The sequence below is a fragment of the Macaca nemestrina genome, chromosome 2, assembly GCF_043159975.1.
Source record: "Macaca nemestrina isolate mMacNem1 chromosome 2, mMacNem.hap1, whole genome shotgun sequence".
NCBI lineage: Eukaryota > Metazoa > Chordata > Mammalia > Primates > Cercopithecidae > Macaca > Macaca nemestrina.
The window spans coordinates 40,112,727-40,126,733 of NC_092126.1; the positions used below are offsets into that span (position 1 = coordinate 40,112,727).

At 36.2% G+C, this 14,007-nt stretch overlaps 1 long non-coding RNA gene across 2 annotated transcripts in view; it reads right to left on the reverse strand.

The window, feature by feature from the left end:
- The window catches only part of LOC105469927 (uncharacterized), an 86,922-nt gene that overhangs the window by 44,634 nt on the left and 28,281 nt on the right, over positions 1-14,007 (reverse strand). For both annotated transcript variants that reach the window (XR_011619342.1, XR_011619341.1), the window contains exon 2: positions 5,823-5,863. This is a non-coding gene — a long non-coding RNA (uncharacterized lncRNA). The remainder of the gene's footprint in view (positions 1-5,822; positions 5,864-14,007) is intronic.

A 14,007-nucleotide genomic window follows, 5' to 3' on the forward strand; every position in this document is an offset into this window, starting at 1 on the left:
GGTCTCTAAAACAGATTACACCCTCTAAAGGAATTGTGTTCCTTTCTGCATATGCCTACACCCTCCTTTTCATTGCCCATCACTGAAATCTATTAATCCATTAATGAAAACAAATCTAAACAGAACATAGCAATGCCTTACCTTAGAGAAATAATTGTTTGTAAAACATTCTATGCTCTGGATGAAAAAATAGATATATCTTTGTATCTAAAATCTTTTCTCTTTCACAGATTCGCTTCCAGCCCGGTAGTAGTAAAGAGATCACATCTTTAGTAAATTAGAATAACCAAAGACAGAATCTGAATGCTTAAGACATAATCATGTCATTTCAGCACAAAATATATGTCTATTCAGTAGATAGTTGCTGAGCACCACCAGGTGTTTCAGATACTATGGTAAGCACCAGCGATACCACAACAAATGAGGCCAACTCAATCCCTGAGATGACACTAAACATGTTGTTGTATGAAATACTAACATAGACATGAACGAATTTAGTCCACACTTGGACCTATCCTGCATACTTCCATCAAACTTAGCCCCTAAGGGCTCTCTCCTTTATTTTTCTTTTCCATTTCCTTCCCTAATATGCAACATGGATACAGAAAAATATGAGCAGAACCTTAGCTTTCTCCATTGCTGAAAGAGTAAATATACACAATAGCCAGCAAAACTCAGCAAATCTCTCAGTTTTTCCTTATTGAAAAGAAATAGCTTTGTTTTAAAGACAGAGGAATTTTAAGTTATATTCATTAAAAATGGTTGTCTGACACATTGTGTACTTTTTGGAAACTCTGTTTAATATAATGCGTTTGTCTAATTTAAAAGAAGTGGTCCCTTATTAGAGATATGATTTATTCTTAGATAAATCACAGATTTATGGCTCACTGGGATATATTTAATACTGTCAAAATATGAAAGGACACCCCAAACTATCTGCAGAGCCACAGCCACTCATTCTGAAAAGGATCTAAGGCAGCAGAGACCCCTGGGTGTTAAATGTAATCTTTGCCTGGGATAAAAGCATGGAGAATTGCTGATCTTTATAAAAAGATCTGTCTCGACCCACCGCCTTCCTCCTCTCTCTTCTACCACAGTGCAGTTCATCGTCAGAAAGCTCAGAACCGAAAATTAAGGGGAAAAATGGGTTGTGTTTGTGTCATTTTAAAAAATCTACAGCCAGACAGGACTCTATTTTAGTGCTTGCTAGAGGAAAGTTCATCACTAAAACAAATATAGTCTCTTGATGGTAATGGATAAATTTGACTACAGAAATAATGGAAAACCTATAGAAAGACAGGAAATACGTTTTCCTAATCTTACAGTTATCATCAACTGAATGAAATGTAGAACTGGCTGCCAAAAATAACTACATAAAAAACTCATGTAGCACCAATTCCCAATTCTTAGAGTCAGAACTTATGTCTTTATTCTGATGCTGAGATTTCATCCACTTTTATCTGTATGGATTTGATGTTGATGACTTTTAGAGCTACAGCTTCTATCCTGACCTCCCACCTTCATGGAACATTCCCATTTTTAGGTCTCTTAATACTTTCCACTTGGATACTCAATAGCCACACCAAATTCAATGGGACCAAAACACAGCCTTACTCCTTTTCTTCATTTTCTTTCATGCTGAATTTTTTTCAACTTTACCATTTCACTCAAGGGCACCAGAACTCTTCTGGTCTCCAAGTTGAGAAAATTTGAAGACATCCTTCACTTTAGTCTTTTTCTTCAACCCATATAACCAATTTATCACAAAATCCCATTCTTCCTTTTCTGAAATGCCTCTCAGATGTACCCCTTACTCTCCATTCCCATCGCCAGCACCCTGGTGCACGCTCAAACCACCTCAGGCCTCAGTTTGACTTCTCAGTATAGATGATCCCTGGCTTCATCCATTCCTGTCTCTCTGCCTCTTTCAGTTCATCCTTCTGAGCTTAATTCCAAGCACCACACTAAAGAGTTTCTACTCTCTTGCTCCCACGTAATATCCTGCTTTGTCTGCAAACAAAAGTAATTTGTGTAACTCCCTGTATTCACCGCAGCCATGCCCACCCTTGCCTTTTTGCCCATTTTGCTTTCCTTGCTGGGGATACCAGCCCTCCCATTCCCCAGTATCTTTCTACCCCAATCCAGCTCATCCTTCCAATTCACATATGTAAATTTAGTTAAAAATCAGTTTCATTTTCATGTACTTTAAAATGCAACAATTAATTAATTGACAGAATGACTACATTCAGTTACTCTCTCTGCCTCCTACACCCCCAAACTACTATATTTAAACATTGTAACGACATCATCCCTTCCTCAGGGGCTGGGCAGAATCATATTTTTATTTTAACAGAATTCTATGTGAAAAGAGTTTTGTCTTCCTTTCAAGATGACCCAGTCATTTCTATTACAAACCTTTTCTCTGCTATTATGCTGGTCTCATATATGACATAATGATCCTATTTTATAGTGTATAATGGTTGCAAATTTTCATAGACCCTGCTATACAAGAGTGAAACAAATGCTGGCTTCCAACTTCTAGGCTTTGGCAGAGTGTCATAGGCACTTTATTTGCAGAGTTAGGGGCCCCATCACTCTGAGTTTCCTGTGGTCCCCACATGCTCCCTTCCCTGTGGATTCAGAGGACCAACTTCTGATTTCATGGGGCCAGGACACTACTTGCTTTATGGTACGACACAGGACACATTCTAAGTCACTCTTAGAATAACCTGTTTTCCAAAAAGTATCCCCTGAATACTTTTCTAAATCCCCCTGATGAACAACTGGCATGGACATTCCCTGGTATAGAGATATAAAGTGAATTCTGCTTTGGAGAAGTCTCTTGGCACAGATTATTGTGCCGAGAGTCTCTACTGTGTAGTCCTAGAATTTCAGCAGCATGTTCTGAAGATCTGCAGAAACCTACCAAGAAGTGCAAAAAGAGGTTAATTTTGATTTGGTCTGCTGTAAATTACGAAAGATATAGTTTTGAAAACTGTAATAGCTTCCTATGTTTGCTACAGTGTTGTATACACACTGGAAAAAAAGAGAGAGAGATGTTATATTTCTTTGACTTGCAATTTTATTTCAAACAAAAACTTTAACTAACTAATAAACACATTTGGAATAACTGGTTGAATAAAGGTTACGATAATTTTATGAGCATATCGAGTTTTATACATATAAAACTTATACACCATTTATAAAGTAACAGTGTGACTTTAGTGCTATAAAATTAGCATAGAAATAATTGTTGATTACGTATTTCCACTTGAAATGAATCATTTTTAATCTTTTGACTTTTGGCCATAGACGTTGTGGAAAATATTTCTGAATTAAAGATGTCTTGGGTTGGGAGTGGAGGACAGATCATGACCGGGAGACACAGGGTGGTGGTTGGAGTAAACATCATGTATAAGCATACTTGGTCAAAGTCAGGACCAAGGTTTGAGAAAGCTGATTTTGTTCTGCCTCAACTGCCCATAACTTGACACAAAACCTATGCCCTTCACTACTATCTTCCACAAGACATGTAACCTCTACAAGCATACTGTGCTTTCCATAATTTTGATAAAAATTCCCAGGACTTGGTTACAAAACACAGGGCATTTCCTTGGGAAAAAAAATTCCTATTGTACGTCTCTTTACTGCAGGAGATCTGGGGAAGGGGTCCTAGCCTCTCTTCTCATTTTCTCCCTCACACACATGTCAGTGTATGGCCTCAGCTGTCTCTGTCTCCTTCCTCCTGGATTTCTCTACTTCCATTTCATTTATTCTGAGCCCCTTCTCACGCAGAACGATTTAACTCTGCCACAGCATCTCGGCCTCAGAACTCGCATCCTCCACTGTTGCAAGAGGTAAGAGAGAGAAACTCATTGAGCAGCCTGACAGTACCAGTCTCAATTGGCTGGGGTGCAAGAAAGGGCAAAGGAACTCTCAGACCCAACATTACATTACTTTGGAAGAGAATTCTTACAGGCCTGGAAAGTAGCCCAGAACCCTTTCTTACACAAATTTCCAACTAATAGTTGATTTAAAATAGTATTCATATTTAAGATGAGTAATGATGTAAAGAGAATTTAAATAGGAATTAAGTAGAAACATACAAATGGTGAGGGCAGTTGTAAAGAAACAAATAAAGCAATAGCAAAGAAAAGTAACTCAATAATACTTTGCCACGGAGTAGGACAAAATGGTGACTAACATGTTATTATGGCAAGAATTAAAAGTCTTAAAGAGATAAGACCATAAAGAAATAGCACAAAATAAACATGCAAGGGCTCAAGGATGAAACTGAATGTGATTGTTGAACTTAGGAAGAAAGAGAAAAGCTAGAGAAGGACTATCAAGGCTGTGGTTGTGAAAGCTTCACTCAGCAGAGCTGAATGAGGCATGAGGATGGGACCTGAGGCAGTCTCACCAGAAGAGGCAAACTTGAGGTCCCTAAAGCAATCAGGATGGAAGGAAAAGAGCGTCTGAGCCAGGAGTGGCCAAAGAGGAGAGGTCATTATTTTAGTATTTTAAAAAAAAATCTAAAATTGGAATCATTTACTCTTGAAATTAACATTAATATACAATGATTCATTTACTTTAAAATATTTTGTGCTGAGCAAGACTCTTCTACTGAAGGATTATACCATGTTTAAATGTCAAATCAAACAAAGAAACATTCATTTTGAAAGTTTTCTTCTAGACTCATTTTCCTCAAAAAGTAAAATAATATGACAGCAAGAAAAAGCTTTCAATGTAAAAAAATTCTTATTTTAGTTCAAAGATTTTCAAAATAAGTGACACGTGATAGTATTGAGACTGACTCAGGTAACTCTAATCAAGAAACTTTAACTGTATCGTATGAAACAAAACAACAAAAAATCCATAAATACTTTCTGGGAGACAACAGCTTTAGCTTTTTGACTGATTAGAAACAACTGCAGCCAGAGTTTCACTACTGCCTACAATGTAGAAAGTTAGGACCAGTGTCACTCCTACACTGTCAACTCAAAAAGGCCAGAAAAAGCCACAGAATCACAGTTATATTTCAACCCAGCCGAGAGCTGAGATTTTAGGGCAAAAAGTAGTCAGAAATCCAAATAAAAATGAGGCTGTCCCAGGAGAGACAAAGCGTAACACCAGCTCAGCTGTAGCAGAACATGGGAGGAAGAGACACCAGGAACCGTAAAAGAAGACAAAAATAATGCAGCCAAATTTTTTAATGAGTTAATAAAGGCCAAGTGTGAGCAAGTATGAGAGTACAGAATCCCTAAGAGCTATGAATGCAAATGGAGTTCATATTCATTCACAAAGTGTTCTCCACAGAACACAACTAGGTCTTACAGAAAAAATTTGAGGAGCAGACAGAAGATGGGCAGGAGCTTCCCCAGGGAGAGGGAGATGGCTGCTGCTGCAGGAACCCCTCTTACCTGCCTTAAGGTAAAAAGCCATTGTAGCTGGGAGGCCGGGATGGATGAAAGAATAAATCCCTTTACTTATGGGGAAGGAGCAGAAAGGAGTTCTGGAAACTATGCATAAAGCTGCTATAAACATTTGTGTACAGTAGTCCCCCTGTATCCATGGAGATGCATTCCAAGACCACCAGCGGATGCCTAAAACTATGGACAGTACCAAACCCTATATACACTATGTGTTTTCCTATAAATACACATCTATGACAAAAAGTAATTTATAAATTAGGCACAGTAAGAGATTAATAACAATAACTAATAATAAAAATAGAACAATATACTATAATAAAAGTTATGTTAATATGGTCTCTATATATCTCTCCTTTTCCACCTTAAAATATTGTATTATACTGTACTCACCCTTCTTTTTCTTCATGTGATCATGTAAGATGACAGAATTCCTATGTGACAAGAAAAAGTGAGGTGAATATCTTAGGCATTATGACATAGCATTAGAGTATTCGTCTACTATTTGTTGACAAATAGTAGCATTAGTCTATTATTTGTTGACAAGTGGTATCTTGTTGTGGTTTTATTTTGCATTTCCCTAATAACTGTTGTCGAGTATATTTTTGTGTCTTTATTTTCCATTAATAGTTCTTCTTTGGTGAAATAACTGTTTGTGTCTTTGCCCCATTTTTAAATTGGGTTGTTTGTTTACTTATTATTAGTTTGAAAGTTTTTAATATATATTATGAATACAAGTTGCTTATGACATATCTGTTTTACAAATGTGTCTTCCTGGTCCATGGTCTGTCTTTTCATTTTCCTAATAGCGTTTTTTGAAGAGCAAAAGTTTTAAAATTTTGATGAAGTACAATTTGTCATTTTTACTCTTTTATGGATTATGCTTTTATGAGTTTTTAAAGACATTTTTGCCTAACAAATGTTCGCTAAGACTTTCTGTTATTTGTTAGAAGTTTTATAGCTTTAGGCTTTACATTTAATTCTATTATCCATTATATGTTAATTTTATAAATAGTGTGATCAACTTTCCTTTTTTGCCTATTGATATCCAACTTTTTTAGCACCATTTGTTGAAAAGACTATCTTTTCCCCATTGAATTGCCATTGCATCTTTGCCTGATGTTATTTCTACTGTTCCTGAGTATAGGAAAAAAGAGAACTTCCAATTCTCAAATTCATTTTACAAAGTTATGATTGTAAAACCAACAAAAATAGCCCCAAAGTATCCCACAGACCAACTTTATGTATGAATATTGATGCAAAAAATCTACATAGGATTCTTCATTTGGAGCTATTTTAGAAATGCAATATTAGGGTATCTAAAAATATAATTTACTATATTAATTGCTCAAATAAGAAAAATCACCACCAGAATAAATCATTACAACTGATTTTAAAACACAGTAATGTATATGGTCATTCCTTTTGGGCTAATGGTAATTGTTTAAAAATAACTTGCAAAATATTTTAAGCTTTTTAAACTAATTATATCCTGGAAAGTACTGCTAGCAATATACCCTCAGGCTACTCTCTGTTTAGTGTGGTAAGTAATAATATTGGTGTTACCAATATTGGTGTTTTGATGTAGAAGACAGAAGGTACCAGTCAATGTAAGATTAGTGAAATTAAGTTAAAACTCTATAGTCTGACTCTGTATTAGAAGAATCAGTATGAGTTCATGATGAATTTTATCTTTTAAGACTTTTTTATTTCTGTCCACAGAAAAAAAGACTGCAAATAATGATAAAGCCTGGTGCAATAAGCACTTGTAGCCTCCAGATTGTGGTCTCTAAATACTTCAGGACTCCTTGAAGTAATGGCTGATTCAAATCTGGGGCAGAAAATGTAAACAATGAACTTGGAAAAACTTGACATACCAGAAAGGAAGGAAGTTATCAAATACTACTAAAGTTGTTTGCAAAGGACTTGGAGTCCAACTTAAATAAGCTCCCAGTAGCCCAACATAGAAAAACGTGTGCACCAATAAAGACAACTGCAATGGATTTAGAACACCTCATATATGTGTTCATCATGATGATGGGTTCATAGTAATAGTAAAAAAAAAAAGCACTGGTCATCATTTGAGGCATCCCAGGGAGTCACTTCATATTTTAAAAATTTATCAATAAAGGGAGAGAGTCAAGCACCTCTCTTGTCTTTCTTTTATGAACTGTACCTCAGGGAACTCTAGTAGTTGTTGAGGAGAAGTTTCTGTTTAGCTGGACTACTCTAGCTAATAAATAAATAAAAACAGAACATTACCCTTTGGAATGGTATGGCTATGAATTAAGGGATCTAGAGAATAATCATCAGTGGTTGCTAAAGTCCCCCAAAGAGAAAAAAATAACAAAACAGATAATGTGTATCTCCTGTTGGAATACCCAGCATAAGTTATGAAGTACTATTACCAAAATAAATTAAATCTAAATTTGATCAATCACTAAATTTAACTACCAATTTATAGCAAAACAAGGCTCAGGGGAGCACATTCATCAATACCACAGAAATGCAATCAACACAATACAAACTGCAGAAAACCCCATAAACTTGATCACTTCAACAAAAACATCGCAAGGAAAAAACACATTCTAAGGTACCTTCTGAATTATCTAAGAAATATGTAATTAGTGGAAGGTTAATTAACATATTATAAATAAAATTTTTACCAACATTTAATATACATAAAGAAAAATGCAAAAAGCCTAAGTATACATTTGATAAGTTTTTACAAAGCAAATACACCTGAGTCACCAGCACCCAGATCACAGAAAAGAATATTCACAGCACCAAGAAAGGCCCCTGAATACTCCCTTCCAGTCACTAACCAGCCTTCCTCAAGGGCAACCACCATCTTTACTTCTAACACTACAAATTAGATTTGACTATTTTTGAATTACATATGAATAAAATCTTACACTGTGTTGCATTTTTTGTTCGGTTTTGCTTTTGTTGATTATCTGTTCTCTTTTGCTTGACATTAGGTTTCTGAGATTCACCCATGTTGTTGTGTATTATGGTGTCATCCTTGTACAGTGTTCCATTGGGTGACTATACAATACTTTATTCATCATGTTGATACGAATTCAGATTGTTTCTAGCATTTGGCTATAATGGATAGTGCTACTTTAGATGTTCTTATACATGTCTAAATGAATATATATGTACTTTTCTGTGGGGTTTATACCTAGGAATGGAAGTTACTGGGGTATAGGGTATGTAAACATTTTTAGTAGCTATTTAACTAAACAGTTTTCAAAAAATTGCTGTACCACATCTTTACCATCATTTTGTATAATCAATCTCTTATATTTTAGCCATTCTGGTATGTAAGTACAAGCTATCACATTGTAGTTTTAATTTGTACTTCTTTAAGAGTTAATGAAGTTGATCATCTTGTGTGTGTGTGTGTGTGTGTGTGTGTGTGTGTGTGTGTGTGTGTGTATGAAGTGAAGTGCCTGTTTGGAGTTTTTGCCCATTTCTCCACTGGGTTGTTGGCCTTTTATAATTCATTTGTAGAATTTTGGTTTATATTCTGCATAGGAGGAGTGCTTTGTCAATTACACATTGCAAATATCTTCTTCAACTTCATGCCTTGCTTTTTCACTGTTTTAATTGGTATATTTTCATAGATGGCAAATTATATTTTAATGAATTAAAGTGCTTTGAAAAATAGCAAGTTATGTATAATTGCATGCATAACAACTGTACTCAAAAACTGAATTGCTAACCAAGTAAAGCACCAAGTTGCAGGAATATGGTTTACATAACTTATTTTCTATATATATGTACATAGGTTTGTCTTCATTGTTGTTATCTCCATATAATAGGCTCTCCTTGTAGCTAAGCCATAAAAATACAAAAAAAGCTTACTCAAATTCAAACAATTCAATCACTCACTATTTATTTGCTACCTACTATTTGCCAGGCACAAAAATAGTCTCCATCATCATGGAGTTTATTTTCTATTTGAGAAAAACAAACAATATGTACATAAACAAGTAGACACAAAAATGTTAGATGATGAAAAACATTGTCAAGAAAATAAGAAGCCACAGACTGGAATAAAATATTTCTAAAATACATATCTGATAAACGATTTTTAATAAAAAGTGTTCTTACACAAAGAATTCAATACTTAACAACAAGAGAATTAACAATCCAACTAAAAAATTGGCAAAAAATCTGAACAGGCTTCTTACCAAATAAGACATACTTTGACAAATATAGGTAAGCATATGAAAAGGTATTTGACATCATGCATCATAAGGTAATTGCAAATTAAAGTGAGATATCACTATATACCTATTGAATGGCCAAAATCTAGAACACTGACAACATCAAATGTTGGTGAAACTGTGGAGCAACAGGAACTCTCATTCCTCGCTGGTGGGAATGTGAAGTGGTACAACCATTCTAGAAGACAGTTCAGCAGTTTCTTACAAAACTAAATATACTGTAACTGTACAATCCAGTAATTAGACTCTTTGGTATTGACCCAAATGAATTAAAAACTATGTCCACATTAAAAACCTGCACACAGCTGTTTATAGCTGTTTTATTTATAATTCCCAAAACTTGGAAGCAACCAAGATGTCCTTTAATAAGTGGATGGATGGATAAACTGTGGTACATCCAAACAATGAAATGGTATTGAGTGCTAAAACAAAACTCACTATCAAGCCATAAAAAAGACATGGAGAAACTTTAAATGCATATTATTAGGTGAAAGAAGTCAGTCTGGAAAGTCTACATACTGTAAAATTCCAACTATATGACATTCTGGAAAAGGCAAAATATGAAGGCAGTAAAAAGTCTGTGGTTGACAAGAAGGAGTCTGGGGGGAGGAAGAGATGAACAATTAGAGCACAGAGGCTTTTTAGGGCATTGAAACTATTTCCTCTGATTCTAAAATTGTGGATACACGACATTATACATTTGTCAAAACTCATAGAATATACAAACTAAGACTGAACCCTAATATGAACTTTGGACTTTGGGTGCTAATGATGTATCAATGTTGGCTCATTGATTGTAGCAAGTGTACCACTCTAGTGAGGGATGTTGGTGGCAGGGGAGGCTGTGTGTGTGTGTGTGTGTGTGTGTGTGTGTGTGTGTAGATGTGTGTAAATATAATGTCTTAGTCAGTTCAGGCTACCATAACAAAAATACCATAGACTGAATGACTTAAACAATAAGAATATTTTTCTCACAGTTCTGAAGGCTGGAAAGTCTAAGATCAAAGTGCTGGACGATTCAGTTCCTGATGATGGCCCTCTTTCTGGTTTTCAGATGGACACCTTGGTTTGCCCTCACATGGTGGAGAGAAAGGGAGAGGGGGAGGGAGGAAGGGAGTGGAGAGAGAAAATAAACAAGCTCTCTTTGGTCTCTTTTTATTAGGGTGTTAATCCCATAATGAAGTTATGACCTAATTAAATCTCAAAGGCCCATTCTCAAGTTCTATCATCTTGGACATTAAAGTTTCAACATATAAATTTTGGGTGGACACAAACATTCAGTGAATAGCAGGGAACCCTCTTAACTTTCCACTCAATTTTGCTGTGAACCTGAAATTTCTCTAAAAAATAAATTCTAATTAGAAAAAGCTGTTTGGTGAGATAAAGAGATAATCAGGGTAATAAGATTGAGTGTGCTGATGGAGAGTGAGTGGGCTACTTGAGAGATCATGGTCATGAAATTCCTCAAGGACACGGTGTTTAGTCTGAGATCTGAGTGTCAAGAGGTGGCCAGGTGGAGATGAAGGTTAACAGAGGTCTTGGTAGAGGGAAGAGTTGCAGCAGAAACCCAGAAAAGAAACACTTTCACCTGGAGAACAGAATACTGGAGTGTCCAGAACATGATGAAAGAAGTACAGAAATGGTAGAAAATGAAGCTGGAGGTGACAGCCTTGGGTCTTAGGCCTTTATATCACAAATGACACAGTACTTCCAACCACAAAAACTCTTATTTATTGCTGATTCTCTACCCTTTTAATATGTAAGTCTGAGCAGTTATTCTTTCTCCTAACTCTCCAATGGCTCTCCACTGTGACTTCTTCAGAGTGAGAGCCAAAATGCCTGTAGTCTACTCTCATCCCACTACTTCTCTGACTCACCCTTTATGTCTCCCTCCACCCCAGTTCATCTTACTACAGCCACACTGACCCCCTTGTTATTCCCTGAGCAAGGTCTGCTGCCAGCTTATGGTTTTATACTTCCTGTTTCCTTTACTCCACATACTTTTCCCAGAAAATTCCAGATATCCACATGGTTCTCTCCTTCACTTTCTTCAGGTATCTACTCAGATGTCGCATTATTAATGAAGCCCATCCTGACCATCTATATAGCAAACCCTCCCCCCTCCCCCAGAGAGAGAGGAGAGGGAGAATGAGATGGAGACGAGAGGAAGACTTCCCATCCCTACTGCCTGCCTTGATTCCTCCTTGGTACTTATCACCACATAGCATGCTGCATAGTTACTTGTTTATTCTTTCTAATGTCTCTTCCCCTCCCACTTTATTTCTAAAGTCCCTTATGTCAGAGATTTTGCTTTGTTTGTTGAAGTGAACTATAACATGCCTGGAACACTGTAGGCTCTCAATACAGTTTTTGTTGGATGAATGGGTACAGGCTAGATGCCCTACACAGTGATTTATATGCATTTTTCTCTCTCTCTTTCACTGTCTCCAAGTCCCTCATGGAAACAGCATAAGACATGCTATTTTCAAATCAAACATACATATTTGTAATAACAATTACACAGATTCTATTATCAGAAAATGATGCCGTTTAATGTTTAAGAATTGGAAATTAAAAGTCACCTTTGACAGCCTGGCCAACATGGTAAAACTCCATCTTTACTAAAAAATACAAAAATTAGCCAGGCATGGTGGTGCATGCCTGTAATTCCAGCTACTCGGGAGGATGAGGCACAAGAATTGCTTGAACCTGGGAGGTGGAGGATGCAGTGAGCCGAGATCATGCCATTGTACTCCAGCCTAGGTGACACAGCAAGACTCTGTCTCAAAAAATAAAAAGTCACCTTTGATTCCAGGGATCCAAAAAAATCCCTTTGACTCCTTGTCTCCTTATTTTCTCCTTTTATTTCTTTGGTAAAATAGTATGCATTCAATATACATTATATATTCAGTATACATTGAATGCATACTATTTTACCAAAGAAATAAAAAGGAAAATCAGTATCTTAGTTCAAGTACTCAACTAACTTTTTAAAAAATGTGATAATCTGATTAAGTCAGGCTCCAGAGAGCCAATCAGCAAATTACTAATTGCTTGAGTGAATTCATTATTATTTTCAATTCAATCAGTTGTGTAAAAGTGTTTATGTATGAGTGTTAAAAGTCAGCTAGTTTGAGGTTTAAAAACTTTCTTCATGACTGTAGGAAGATAGAGAGAATGCAGCTTCAGTTATACCCACTGAACATAAACATTACTTTGGATAACTCTAAGTTATCTAACAAGCATTTACTAGACATTGAATCTCTGTGCAGGGCTCAAGCTTGTTTCCTGAGGTCCCAGAACTGACAATCTAGCTGGGAAGAGAAGGTGTGTGCCTAAGTAAACTGGCACATAAGATTAGGTTAACAAACATAATGCAATATCCTCCTTCCATCTCAGCCTCAACTCTGAGCTGACTTGGGCCCCTGGCTGTAGGCTGAATGAAGTCTCTGACTTTAAAGGGATTAAGTACAAAGCAGCACTGCCCTGCTTCTCTCCTAATCCTCTTTAGGACAATAGAAGTGACTAGAAGAGAGCAATTCATTTGTGCAGATGGCTTAATTTAAATAGCCCTTCATAAAAATTGGGTTGGGGCAACAGCAGAACTTCTTAGGTTTTCTCTCATGCTGGGACTTAGGGCTACTCCTCACTGCTCACTGAGTTTCCAAGGCATGATATGTGCTTGCCATCTAGGCAAATTTACACAAATTGATTAATACTTCACTTCCATGTTATTGAATTTGATATATGAGTTTTAAATCATATAGCTCATGGCATTTAGTCAACAAAACACTGAAATGCCTCTTTTTAAAAATGATTTGGGTGATGTGCTAAAAATTTCTAAGTTATTGAGACTGTGTGAACCAATTTATTAAATTTAGTGAACAAATTTCCTGTATTAGGTAAGATGACTCTTTATGTATGCAAAACTTTCTTATGAAAGATTAAATAACTTTTCCATCATTCTTTCAATGTCTGAGATAAATGGTCTTAGGTTATCAGGTAGATGATATTTAATGCAGTAGTATACCAAAATTAAAAGCAATCTACAAGAAAAAGAAGAAAGAGACAGAGGAAAGGGAGTTGGACAAAATAAATGGTACATTCATGTTTATATGTGAATGTTTAGGTTCCTAACTAGACCGTAAGTCTCACAGAAAGATTCATTTCTTCACCCTCTTCATACTGTTCATTCAGTGTACAGTGTGATGGCATTACACAATCAACTACTGGAAAGGCACAGTCCAGAGCAGGAACACTGACCTGTGGAAAAATTGTGAAGAGACAATGGTCTCTCCTCTGCAGTTTTTTCTCCTTCTAACCTTTTTAATAACCCTTCATCC